The 13,594-nt window shown below is 38.8% G+C and overlaps 1 protein-coding gene across 2 annotated transcripts in view; it reads left to right on the top strand.

The window, feature by feature from the left end:
- The first annotated feature begins 2,340 nt into the window (after positions 1-2,340).
- The window catches only part of slc6a6b (solute carrier family 6 member 6b), a 131,470-nt gene continuing 120,216 nt past the window's right edge, over positions 2,341-13,594 (top strand). For both annotated transcript variants that reach the window (XR_007933912.1, XM_028825114.2), the window contains exon 1: positions 2,341-2,663. The gene's annotated coding sequence lies outside the window, so the exon portion shown is untranslated. The remainder of the gene's footprint in view (positions 2,664-13,594) is intronic.

The raw sequence follows: 13,594 nt of genomic DNA, 5'->3' as shown, positions 1-13,594 counted from the left end.
CAATTATACTGTATACAGGTGCTGGTCATAAAATTAGAATATCATGACAAAGTTGATTTATTTCAGTAATTCCATTCAAAAAGTGAAACTTGTATATTAGATTCATTCATTACGCACAGACTGATGTATTTCAAATGTTGATTTCTTTTAATGTTGATGATTATAACTGACAACTAATGAAAGTCCCAAATTCAGTATCTCGGAAAATTAGAATATTGTGAAAAGGTTCAATATTGAAGACACCTGGTGCCACACTCTAATCAGCTAATTAACTCAAAACACCTGCAAACGCCTTTAAATGGTCTCTCAGTCTAGTTCTGTAGGCTACACAATCATGGGGAAGACTGCTGACTTGACAGTTGTCCAAAAGATGACCATTGACACATGGTATCCCTGTTCTTGTTTGGCCAGCACACTCGCCTGACCTTAACCCCATAGAAAATCTATGGGGTATTGTGAAGAGGAAGATGCAATACGCCAGACCCAACAATTCAGAAGAGCTGAAGGCCACTATCAGAGCAACATGGGCTCTCATAACACCTGAGCAGTGCCACAGACTGATCGACTCCATGCCACGCCGCATTGCTGCAGTAATCCAGGCCAAAGGAGCCCCAACTAAATATTGAGTGCTGTACATGCTCATACTTTTCATGTTCATACCTTTCAGTTGGCCAACATTTCTAAAAATCCTTTTTTTGCATTGGTCTTAATTGATATTCTAATTTTCCGAGATACTGAATTTGGGACTTTCATTAGTTGTCAGTTATAATCATCAACATTAAAAGAAATAAACATTTGAAATACATCAGTCTGTGTGTAATGAATGAATCTAATATACAAGTTTCACTTTTTGAATGGAATTACTGAAATAAATCAACTTTGTCATGATATTCTAATTTTATGACCAGCACCTGTAGATGTCAAGGCAACACTACAGGGGTGTCTGAGGGTCCAAAACCCCCCATCTAGAAGCCTAGCCCTACCATTCAGAGGCTATACTCCCCCGAAAATATTTTTATTTGATTCAGGTCAATAAACTGAACAGTGCAAAACTTCAAGGGGGTCACAGTCCCAGAACCTTGGTTTATCTGATTGATGGCAATAAACGTCTTCTTCTTTTGGCTGCTCCCGTTAGGGGTTGCCACAGCGGATCATCTTGTTCCATCTCTTTCTGTCGTCGTCATCTTGCTCTTTCACACCCACAACCTGCATGTCCCCTCTCACCACATCCATAAACCTTCTCTTAGGCCTTCCTCTTTTCCTCTTTCCTGGCAGCTCTATCCTCAACATCCTTTTCCCAATAAACTGGGCTACCTAAAAGCTGAAGATGGGAAAACCCTTCCACTCGGACCTTAGTTCAAGCTTCAATAAACTAAGCTGTTCATGATTTCGACGTGACCAGGATGGCTTATTGCTTAGCCAACCAAGTTATTTTTTCAGGCCCATCCACTTTTCAATTTGTGAATACTTTATTTTCTGTTACAAGCTGAAATAAGAAATAATTATCTTCACTGCAAAGCTGAGGAGGCAGTCCAGAGAAACATATGGTGAATGTAGACTTAGCTTGAGTACTTCTTAATTTATTGCTGTTTTTAATCTAAGACCAAAAATGTAACTTCCATTTATTTCAGCAGTATCATTTAAATCATAAACTATTTTCGTAAATATGGACATTTGCACTTTAACTGCATACAGTACACCAATGCTGACATATGTATAGGTCCTGAAAAGTTGCCTCTTTTGTGGGTGACATGGGACAATTGTAAGGATTTTAAAATTGTACAGGAAGAGCTTTGGAGGTTTTGTTCATCCACTCACTGAAATGTTCTTTTTCCAGTTGGGTCTGAAGGTAGAAGCAGATCTTGAACAACAGTAAATGGCAGTTTAACAGGATATACTCACAAGAGGTCGAACTGCCTGATTGCAAGTCTTTGAAACCTCTACAGGAAGCGTGCACTTCAGACTGTGTTTTTATTTTCCTTTTTGACAGTTCTGGACCAAGTGCTGCTACCTTAACCGTGCTGATAAACACACACACACACACATATATATATATTATGCGTATCTAGCCACGCAGTCTGAATCCTTGCTAACTTTAGTTTGTGGTCCGATATTTTAACACGAGCTTTCCGTTTTTAATTGCAGCTCATCAAGTACAACAACCGCATCAACGAACATGCAAGTATAAGTGAAGCACTCAGCAATTATTACCGTATATGAAAATAAAGCATTACAGACATGATTGATCCCATGTGTTTGCCATTTCCGGCGCTTCTGATAAGATACGGGGTTCTCGCTGCGTCTATTTCAATTGCCGTGAAAGCTGCCACCGAAAAAAGAAGCTCAAAAAGCCTTGACAGGTTTGCGCGGCGATGTTCAGAAATTGAAAGTAAAACTGCACGCGCGATGAGCGACAGGCTTGTATGATCGCACTTGACTGCCCCCTTTAGATGATAACGAGATCCTATTAAACAGCAAGTGAGGGCTGGCCGGTGTTTTTCCACTCACGCCGGCTTTCTGATGGCTACCCATTTTAAGACAAAGGTCAGGAAGAACGGCTTATAAATTACTTTTTGTCTGGTAATTCTCTTAGTGCGTGGAGATCTCGCCTTTGACAAGAGGACAGCAATAACTGGAAAGGAATCCTAAGGAGACAATAGCAGGTACCAGCGCGCTACCTTAATAGCACTGCCGTCTCTACCAATGATGAAAAGCGCTGCCTTATTTTTACTTCCTTTTTTTCTTTTGCATTTTAGCTGCTTTGCAAAAAGCGTTTCATTTTATCATTTTTACCACCAAAACAAACAATTTCCTTTTGCATTAATGCTTTTATTGTAAGAGAAAACAAAACAACATATTTTAACGTGAAGTGCAAAAAGAGTTTAGCTAGAAAGTATAATTTTATGCTATTTTATTATAGATTTTTTTTTCCTCTAACGTTCAAGCGGACTTCTTCACAGGGGAAGAAGTGGCCTTTGACAGATCGCTAAGCTGGATACGCGCGGAACTCCGCGACCTCATACCGACTCCGAGCACAAAGATTTAAGACGTACTGTATAACGCTTTGATTATTAAGCAGCGATTAAACATTTTTGGTTTTACAAATCTGTCATCTTGAATTATTAATTTCAAAAATAACAGAATGAAGAAAAATATTTAGGATTTATCTTACAAATCGAGGTTTGTTTTTTCTCCATAAGGTGATTTTAAGTCATTATAGGTGTTAAGACGTGTAGGTAATAAGCCCTTATTGGACGTTATGGATTTATTGCTGGTGATCACACAATGCAGAACCCGTATTGTTTGGAAGGAAACGCCGACCGGTCAGATTTTTACAGCAGGTCCGCTCCGGTACCCATTTCCCATTGGGATTAATAAAGTATCTATCTATCTATCTATCTATCTATCTATCTATCTATCTATCTATCTATCTATTTACAACTAACGCCCGTTTACTCAAGCGTGCTTTCTAAGCTGCGCCCCTTCTTCAGAATGGGCGACTTTAATTCACCACCTGAGACGACTTGCCTCGCACTAGGCGGTCCTTTCGGTTATCGGGTACTTTATTATCAGTTTGCCTTTTGTTTGTCAGTACCGTATTGCAGTCCGTGCAGGTGAATATGATAAACACGAATCTGATAAACGATTTAAAGAAAAATGAAAACTGGGTGTGCACATAGACGGATATATTCGTATTACATAAAGAAATGCAGGGTTTAAAGAGACGCTCACAATCCAGCGAAAGTAGCATTTCACAGTTTGACTCCTTCCATATCTATCTATCTATCCATCCATCCTTTATTTTACCGCTTTCTTCGTTATTCGATCCTTTATTCTTTGTTTTTGCGGAGCGAGTGGCTAGTCCGTCCGTCACAGCGCACACTCAGTCGCGCATTCACTCACGCCCACCCGCCGGCGGAGATGTCACCGATCAGTCCGCGGTTGGGAAGGAAACCCACGGGGCACACCGTCTTCACGCAATGTGATGAGTATTTGTTAGAAATATTTGTTATGAATAGTCATTGCCCTAGGGGGCTGTAAGCAACAATTTTTCCAATTTTATTATTTAAAAATTCATTCCTATTCTTGGTTTGATATTTACATCTTGTTTCAGGAGCCCGTCAGTTTTTTTACTGCTATCTTTCCTCGGACCTATAATGGAAAGCCCACATTGAGAAACTGGATACTCATTTTTGTAAGTCATACCTCAGGCGTATCAGTTTTTCTCATTAAAGTGCCTCATTCTACGGAATCTTTCACGTTTACCTATTACAAAAAAAAAAGAAAAAGAAAAATGCAGCCAGCTTTGGTTATTTTTGCATTTTCTGAAAAATCTGACCATTTTGGACGGCAGTTGTTTTTATTAGTTTTAAGTCTGTTCAAAATAACGTAACATTCTCAAAACGGCTTAATCCAAATCAAGTTTGCCAGGGAGCAGAGCCTTTCCTGGCAACATGGGATGTAAAGCAGGAAAGAAGGTGCCAACAGGTTTAAGGCAGGGTTATCAATATTTACAATAATCTGCCACCCCTCCCAAAATAAATAAATTAAGTAAGGAGCGATTGTAATAACCTGGAGAAGTCATTTGTATTACGTTCATTGAGCTTTTTTGAGAGTAAAAAAGTTTGATCTTTTTTTTTTCCTTTTCAATTAAAGGCGCTGCTCTCCTTAACACCTGATAAATAAAACTACAGCAGCTCTGAAGTCCCTCAGTGCTGGGATGTACATTGGAGAGAAGTTATTAACAGTGAAGCCTTCAGATGGCATAGTGGTTACACTTTTAAAAATATTAATTCTGAAATGGCACCCATACACTCTTAGAAATAAACAGTGCCAGAGTGGTTCCTCAGAGTGATGCTATAGGGGGAACCATTTTTGGTTTCCAAACGACCCATCTACAAGAAGGTTCTGGAAAGAACCCTTTATTTATTTAGATTTGTAACAGCCTTGGTAATGCTTTTGAAACCGCTCTCACTGCATACAATAACTCAGGCTCTAAATTCAGGTTGTCTTAACCTGTTAGTGGCCTGCTAGGTTTCCTGCCTTACATTAGATTTTTTTTTTTTCTTCTACATAGAAAGTACAAAGAGCCAACTTCATATGCAAAGACCCCGTCCCAGAATGAAATGGTGCTCTGTCAAGCGAAGGTTCAACAAGGAGCCGCACAATCCTGTAAAGAACCTTGAAGTGCCATTAAAGAAGCAGTGTCTGGGCTCTGTTTCATTCTAGGAAGGGTTTCTTTGCACGTGATGTTGGTTCTTTGTGCCCTGAAAAGGTGGACGAAACAAAAATCTTTAATGTCTAGTACAGGGGTAGGCAACGTCGGTCCTGGAGTGCCACAGTATGTGCAGGTTTTTGTTCCAACCCAGTTCCTTAACGAGAACTCAATTATTGCTGATGAAGCACATATTGCTTAAGTGACATTTTAATGCTTCATTTTAGTGGTCTCGCTTGTTAAGGTTCTCCAACCTTAATTGCTTATTTCAATCTTAAACTGCTGCATTCAGTGTTTTAATTGCTCCTTATTAGCAATAAGATGTAAAAGACAAAGCAGCCAGCAGTTCTCCAGCTAGCTTTTTTCCAATTACATCTGTGTGTGTTCATCATGCACGGTTTGATTTAATAAAACACTTAATAGAAAAATGTGACAGACTGAAAATGATCTGTTTTAGGCTTCAAATCATTTGGATGATATCCTTGGAAAGGAAAAAAATCTACGATATAAAAGCCTTACATTGCACAGACTAACAAGCCATAAAATTAAATAAGGTCTGAGATTGGCAATGATTGGTTTCTAATTAAGCAATTGGGTTGAATGAAAACCTGTAGCCACTGCGGCTCACCAGGACCGACATTGCCTACCCCTGTTTTACATCTTATTGCTAATAAGGAGCAATTAAAACACTGAATTCAGCAGTTTAAGATTGAAATAAGCAATTAAGGTTGGAGAACCTTAACAAGCGAGACCACTAAAATGAAGCATTAAAATGTCACTTAAGCAATATGTGCTTCATCAGCAATAATTGAGTTCTCGTTAAGGAACTGGGTTGGAACAAAAACCTGCACATACTGTGGCACTCCAGGACCGACGTTGCCTACCCCTGGTCTAGTAGGTGACCTAGCAGGATACCACAGCTCAATAAAACCTCGACTTATCCTGTATGACTGTATGCAGTGAGGGTCCTTTAAAAGCCAGGAATCTGTTAGCATTTAATAATAATTCTTTACATTTATATAGCACCTTTCTCACTACTCAAAGTGCTCTCCACACAGGGAGGACCCGGGAAGCGAACTCACAATCTCCTTACTGCAAAGCAGCAGCACTACCACTGCACCACCTGCTTTTATCTATTCCTGGCTATTTATGGAGCCTGATATAAATCTAAATTAAAGTTCTTTCTGGAGTCTTCATATGGATGTTTCTTTTGGGACCCAATATCGGTTCCCCTATGGCATCGCTCTAAACACCAGTCTGATGCCTTTATTTTTAAAGAGAGAGAGATTCTCCCACTTGGGTTTACAGTATATTACCTGCATGGGTGTTGTCTGTGTGGAGTCTGCATGTCCTCCTCCGTTTGTGCCGGATTTCTTCAGGGGTCCCCAAAGACGTGCATGTTAGCTAAATTGGTAAATCCAAATTGACTCCATGACGAGCTGGTGCTGTTTCCAGCTTTGCATCCAGTGTTCCCAGTATAGGCACCCAATCCATCACAACCCCTAAGTGAGTTTCAGAACTTTATGCTAGCAGCTTACTGTATTATTGGTGGGGAACTCTTTAAACAAGATTTTTTAAAATAAAATATGTATTCTTCTGAAATCACTGATAATATTACTGTTGGATTAAAGCCTGGATGCAGACAGTATCCTGAAAGTGTAAGTAAAAAAAAAAAAGGAACAATAAAATGATTTGCCAGCTGGAATTATGCTTGTCCTGCTTCATTATAAACACATATTAATACAGTCGGAGTACATAAAAATGTTCCTGTCCCATCTGGGAAATGTGGCACATTATATTGCCTGCAGCTGATGTAGAAATGCACGTAGGTTGGTAGCTTATCCTATTTATCACTGTAATTTGTACAAGATAGTAAAAGGACAAGTAATAATTTATATTTGCTTTCAGTCTTTAAACTCCCATTCTGTTTCCCCCAACAAAAAGCACAGGACAAACCACCCCCAGTCATTTGTTTTTTGATACAAGCGTTGTTCTGCTTCAGCGATCACAGAGTATTTCTGGAGCTTCTTCATTTTTTATGCAAATCGACAGAATCCTGCTGTCATTTTAAAGTTCTTTTCACTTCAAGCTTTCTTAGTGGTTACCTTATCATGCGTGAACGTCAGCCATTTGAGTAGCTGAGTTCAGAGTGAGGGTTATGGAATTGCTCAGTGCGGGTCCAGTGAAGGCTGCTGGTTTTAGTTCCACTGTCCATGTTGTCAAGTAAAATGCGCTTGGTCCGTGTTAATTGTTTCTGGCTGTGATGGTGCTTTCTGCTTAGCATGAATGGATCGGTGGTTCTCAAATCTTTTCACAAGGCATCCCCATCTACTATTTTACACTACAGACTCCCAACTGGAATTTAATGGATTTCTGTGATTCTACAAACCTTGTGAATATTCACGATGACATGCCTGACTTACCTATCTCTCTCTATATATAAAATCCAACATCTGTCTGTCTGTTTGTCCATCCGCTTTTCACGATGAACTACTTAATGGGTTGTTTTTTTTTTTTTTTTCCTATAATTTGCTTGAACATTCCCTTTGATTTTGCGACTTCTGTCATTGCACTAAGAATCATAGTTCGCTTGCAGGAGCGATATAATCACGACAAAGGTTTCCGGACCGAGGGGAGGGGGAAGCGTGACATCAAGAGTGGGGAGCCGGTCTACCCCTGTGTTTTGAGTGTACCTAGCGATACGTTTTTGTGTATTGATTTTTAAAGTTTGTCCTGTTTCACTACTACGCGGGCAGGAGACAGCTAGTAGAATTATAAAAAATTGTAGACGAAAAGGGGACTGAGGTCTTAATCATTAAACGCTAAATTTTATAACAACAAGAACATACTCAATAGCAAAAACTCTCAATTACTTTCTCTAGTATTTAACCAATCTTAGTTGGAAAGGACACAAAATACAGATGTTTGTGGTCACCATAAAACCCAGAGAGCAAAAACAAATAAATACAAAATGAACAATTCCATCCACCACCCCAACACAACACGCACAGCCTAAGACAAAAGCCTCAAAAAGACAATTTCACTAAGGTCAAATTTCCTATCTGCGTCCAATGAAAAATAGACCTGCCAGTATACAACATATGAGAAAACTGAAAGAATCCACATTGTACGGTTCATTAAATGCAGCATTCTGACAGGAAGGAGGAACGAGGTGTAAGTCCAGTACACTGAAAAAAAGTATAACATTGATATTGTTCATTCAACGTAAATTTTCTCTTACAAGCAACTTAAGATTAGTCATTTAGTGTTGCAGCTTGAAATATTTGGTTTCAGATCCCAATCAAAGTAAAAAAAATTGTTTGTACCAAATTAAGTTATGGTGGAGGGAATAAACATAAAAATCCTATTTCAGTTAACTTAATATTTTAGGTTGTTCGTGTGCTGTGTTTGAGGGGCCATTTGAGTATTCTTTCGGTCGAACTTTCCAGTTTGATGGCTTTCCAACTGCCAAAAAAGAGAAGAACAACTTAAAAAATAGATTTACTTCAGTAACAAAACAAGTGAATTGCACTCAATCACTCTAAATGATTTGCCTCAACTTAAAAATTGTGGGATCAATAAGCTAAAAAGAATTGAAGAGCTCAGTTCCAAAATCAGCTAAGTACAAAAGATAAATTTTGGAGATAAATAGGAAAATCTGGGTCCGTAATCAGATTTTGAAACTAAATCCCTAAAACTATAGCGCTACACTGTTGCAATTAGCAGGTTTTGAAGCTCAAATATATTTTTGCCGCATGACCTACTACATGAAAAGTCACAATCACGTGTTCACTAAATTTTACCAAAAGGTGTAATTAGCAGATTTTGGAACTCACATCTTCAATTATATTGGTTCAGATTAAACATATTAAGTGTGAATCATCACATTTTTTTTTCAGTGTAGCAGCTTCTGAAGAGGCTCGGGGACGTGACTTCTCCAGGTTGCTCTGTCATTTGTTTTATCGTCATTTTGAGGTTACTTTAACGGATATCTAGAGTGTACTGTATGTTATATTGGTCCTCCTAAGACGTGTTCACTCTCACAAGGACTTATAATGGATGCCCCCTAGAGCATTTGCCCACTAACATGCATCCCAGACATTTGGTAACCTTAAGTTGTTGAGAGTTGCCGGTTTATTCTAAATCACTGAACCAACTTGTTAAAAAGCTTTACTTTAGTATCTCACAGTCTAAGGCAGGGGTGTTGAACTCCGGGCCTGGAGGGCCGCAGTGACTGCAGGTTTTCATTCTAACCCTTTTCCTAATCAGTGAGCAGTTTTCACTGCTAATTAACTCCTTTTCCCTTCATTTCAATAGCCCTGTTTTGAAGGATTCAGTCCTCCTGAATTGATTTGTTTCTTCATTAAATGGCAGCCAAACAGAAATGAGACGTGAAACGAGCCAACAGATGACCAGCTAAACTGGGATTTCAAACTCCAACCAATTTCACTCCAAACAGTCTCTTAATGAGAAGCTGGTCCTTGCTGTTAATTAAGCCCGTTATGTAATTCAATGGCTTATTGCTGCTCTCATTCTGCCACAGCAGATATTTCCAAACTTGTTGATTTTTTCTGTTTTTTCTAAGAACACCATCAAAATGTTTTGGTGACCTGAGAGACCAACCTTACTGAGACCTTCACCTTTCTTTATTTTCAGATATTGTGTGATGGGCACAGGTGAGCTGGTCATATGGTGGCTTGTTTGTCTCATTATTGTTTGGCTAGTAATTAAGGAAATAGAGACAACTAAGGGGCCTGAGTCAAGTTAATTAAAACTAAGGCAGAAGAAGTTAATTAGCAGTAAAAATGGCTCACTAATGAAGAAGATGGTTAGAATGAAAACCTGCAGCCACTGCAGCCCTCGAGGACTGGAGTTCGACACCTGTGGTCTAAGGGCTCTGGAACCATTTGACAGAATTTGTCTTGCCTGTTCAGTGCCCATATACTTAAATCTTATTTAAAAATATTCTTTTACTCCCTGGCCTTTAACCCAGTATGATATGCTGACTATCTGTGTTCTTTTTATTATGAATTTCTTCAGCTCTTATGTGTTTCTGTTTCTTTTACCCTTTTGATTATTGTGCGTCTGATATGTTGGGTTTTATTGTACAGCACTTTGGTCAGCCTTGATATGGTTTTTAAAGTGCTTTATAAATAAATAAATAAATATCTAAAGTATTCATCTTCGCCTGAAGTTTTCACATGTTGTTATACAACTTTGAATCACAATGGATTTAATTTGGCTTTTTTGATATTGATCAACAGAAAAAGACTATTTAACATCGAAGTGAAAACAGATCTCTGCAAAGTGTTCCAAATTTATTACAAATGAACACACGATAATTGATTGTGTAAGTATTCGCCCTGTTAAGTCAGTATTTAGTTGGTGCACCTTTGAAAGCCTGGACAGCCTTGAGTCTGAGCGCACAGGTATATCTCTCTATATTGGATTTGCATATCTGCACGCTGCCATTTTTCCCCATTCTGCTCAAGCTTGGTCAGGTTGCATGGTGATCCTAAGTGAACAGTCTTTTTCAAATCCATCCACAATTTTTAAATTGGATTGAGATCTAGGTACTTGCTTGGCCACTCCTGTGCAGCGCTCACCTTATTTTTGGGGTCTTTGTCTTGCTGGAAAACAAATCTCTTCCTAAAGCCGAGGTTTCTTTCAGGCTGCATCAGCTTTTTCTCCAAGATGTCCCTTATTTAGTTGTATTCATTTTATCCTCTGCCCTCATAAGCATTCCAGGGCCTGCTGCAGAGAAGCATTCCACAACGTGATGCTGGCACCATCATGCTTCACAGTAGGGATGGCATGTTTTTGATAATGTGCAGGGTTTGGTTTACACCAATCATTTAGTATTTAGTGTGACAGCTTAAAGCTCAGCCCATAGAACCTTCTTCCAGGTGACTTCACAGTCTCCCCCATGCCTTCTGTCAAGATGTCACTTGTGTTTTTTTTTTTAACAGTGGCTTTTTCTTTGCTATTGTCCCATCAAACTGTGGCTGGTGAAGCACCCGGGCAGCAATTGTTGTCTCTTCCATTTCAGCCCATGTAGCTTGTAAGTCCTTCCAAGTTCTCAGATGTGTCTTGTTGGCCTCCTTCACTTGTCTTCTACTTGCATGATCACTCAGTTTGTGCAGATGACCTGCTCTAGGCAGCTTTACAGCTGTGACATACTCTTTCAGTTTCTTAATGGTGGATTTCAGTGGACTCCAAGGGATATTCAGTGATTGGAGATTTTCTTGTCTCCATCCCCGGACTCAATCCCCTTTTTACAGCATTGCTTGGAGTGTCCTTTTGTCACCATTTTGTTGGTTAGGGTACCATACTGACTCACCCCAAGCGGGACCTTCCACACAAGGAGCATTTATGGCACAATAAGTTGAAACCCCAGACAGGTGATCTCCATTGAACTTTTTCTGTTCACCAATTGGCTGCACCATTGATGATTTAGGTGTGTTATGTTAAAGACGGTGAATACTGAATTGATCGATTGCTTTGTATTGTTTTCTATTTGTAATTAATGTAGAACACTTTACAGAGATCTGTTTTTACTTTGACTTTAAGCAGTCTTTTTCTGTCGGTCAGAGTCAAAGAAGTGAAAAATGAATCTGCTGTGATACAATGTTTTATAACAGTAAAATGGGAAAACTCACAAAGGGTGGGAACTTTTTTATAGGCACTGTACATCTTCAGAATATTTATAAGTGAATCAGGGAAAAAATGATTTGCACTTAGAATTTTAACAACGGAAGACATAAAATAAATGCGGGGAGGAAACCTGGCTGAAATATAACAGCAGCCTAATAAGTCTATCCATCCATTATCCAACCCACTATATCCTAACACAGGGTCACGGGGGTCTGCTGGAGCCGATAGTATCAAGTTCAAAATATTTGCTTATATACATTTTCCTATTACTGTGAATTCACTGGCACACTGGCACATTGGTAGGCGGAATTATTTGTGGACTTTTGAGATTCACTTGAACTGGGCATACAGTATGTATTGGTTGCATCACTACTGGAAATGATGTCAGGTCCAAATGGGCAGAATTAATAATTACAGTGACAGAGAAGTGTTATAGTTTCAGGGCGTAATCAGAAAAAAATGCTTGGAAAATTGCTTAAAAATTGAAACACAGAGATCAAGTGTACTTAGAATCTTAAACCAAAATGCGTAGCGAAAGTTCCAAACTGATTCGATACCAAACTAAACCCAAGGATTCTTTTTGTTTCTTGAAAGGCTCTTGTGCTAGACAATTGGAAATGTGTTCTGTTGTTGTTATCTAAAGTTCAGATCTTGTTTGTGTAAGCTGCTATCTCATATATCATTTCACTGGGCATGTGCTTCATGTGGTGTGCAACCATGTAGCATCTTAGTGACCTGATACATGAAATGCCGGTGCCCATGAACAACCAAATACGCAAAATGGAGAGGCAAGATATGAGTGTTGACCCTCTAGACAAGAGCAAAAGCCTTCCTATTATCATGGACAATCATGGAATAAAATATAAAATATATAAAAATATAAAAACGAAACAGAAAATATCATATTCGTATCTTCTGAGCAGAACTGTAAAAAGTAGAAAACTAATACCAACAGAATCCTGCTAATGCTGAAGTACTGACTATGCATTGCAGGAGCCGTTTTTAATAACGGATGCAGGAGAAAGAGCAAAGTGGTAGAAATCAAGCTAATGTCATATCCAGGTGAGTAAGAATCTAATAAACTAAGCATAGAAGTAAGAGAAAAAATTTTAGTGAGGGATCAACGTTAATAAATCATAAGCCAGAATGATGCACGTAGTGGAACTGGAGCAGCGTAAGAGATGTAAATCGTAGTAAGAGACAGAAAAGATTTAGAAACCGAAGAGCCGGTCAAATGAACAAACAAACAAAACACTAAATCTTTTTAGTGAATCCAAACTTGGTCAACCAGGAAGTATAAAGAGATGACCTTTATATTCCTTGACCTGTGATGTCATGTTGTTTGTGACCCCTGATGTCATCCCTAACAACCACATAGCAACTGTCAACACTAAAGTCCCAGAATGGTGGTGATTCTAAAAGAACCAAAATGATGCTGCAAGATCAAGCAAAAAATGACTAATATAAGACAAGTTGCATTGAAACAAAAGATAAATGTGACCATTGGACTCCTGGGAAATCAAAAAACCCAACATGATGTATAAATTGTTTTTATTGTCCAAGGAACTGTCAAACAAAATTAAAAATCATGACAGTTCACAATCTGATACTACTGCCAGTGAGACATTTCATCTTCTAGTGACCTTCTTGTGTTCTAACGTTTAAGATCCAGTTAGGTACCCAAGAAAGCCATTTTTTTAAATAAGCATTAGAGATCCAAAAATT

Source organism: Erpetoichthys calabaricus, chromosome 18 (assembly GCF_900747795.2).
Source record: "Erpetoichthys calabaricus chromosome 18, fErpCal1.3, whole genome shotgun sequence".
Classification (NCBI taxonomy): domain Eukaryota; kingdom Metazoa; phylum Chordata; class Cladistia; order Polypteriformes; family Polypteridae; genus Erpetoichthys; species Erpetoichthys calabaricus.
This window is presented reverse-complemented; position numbering and strand designations above follow the sequence as displayed.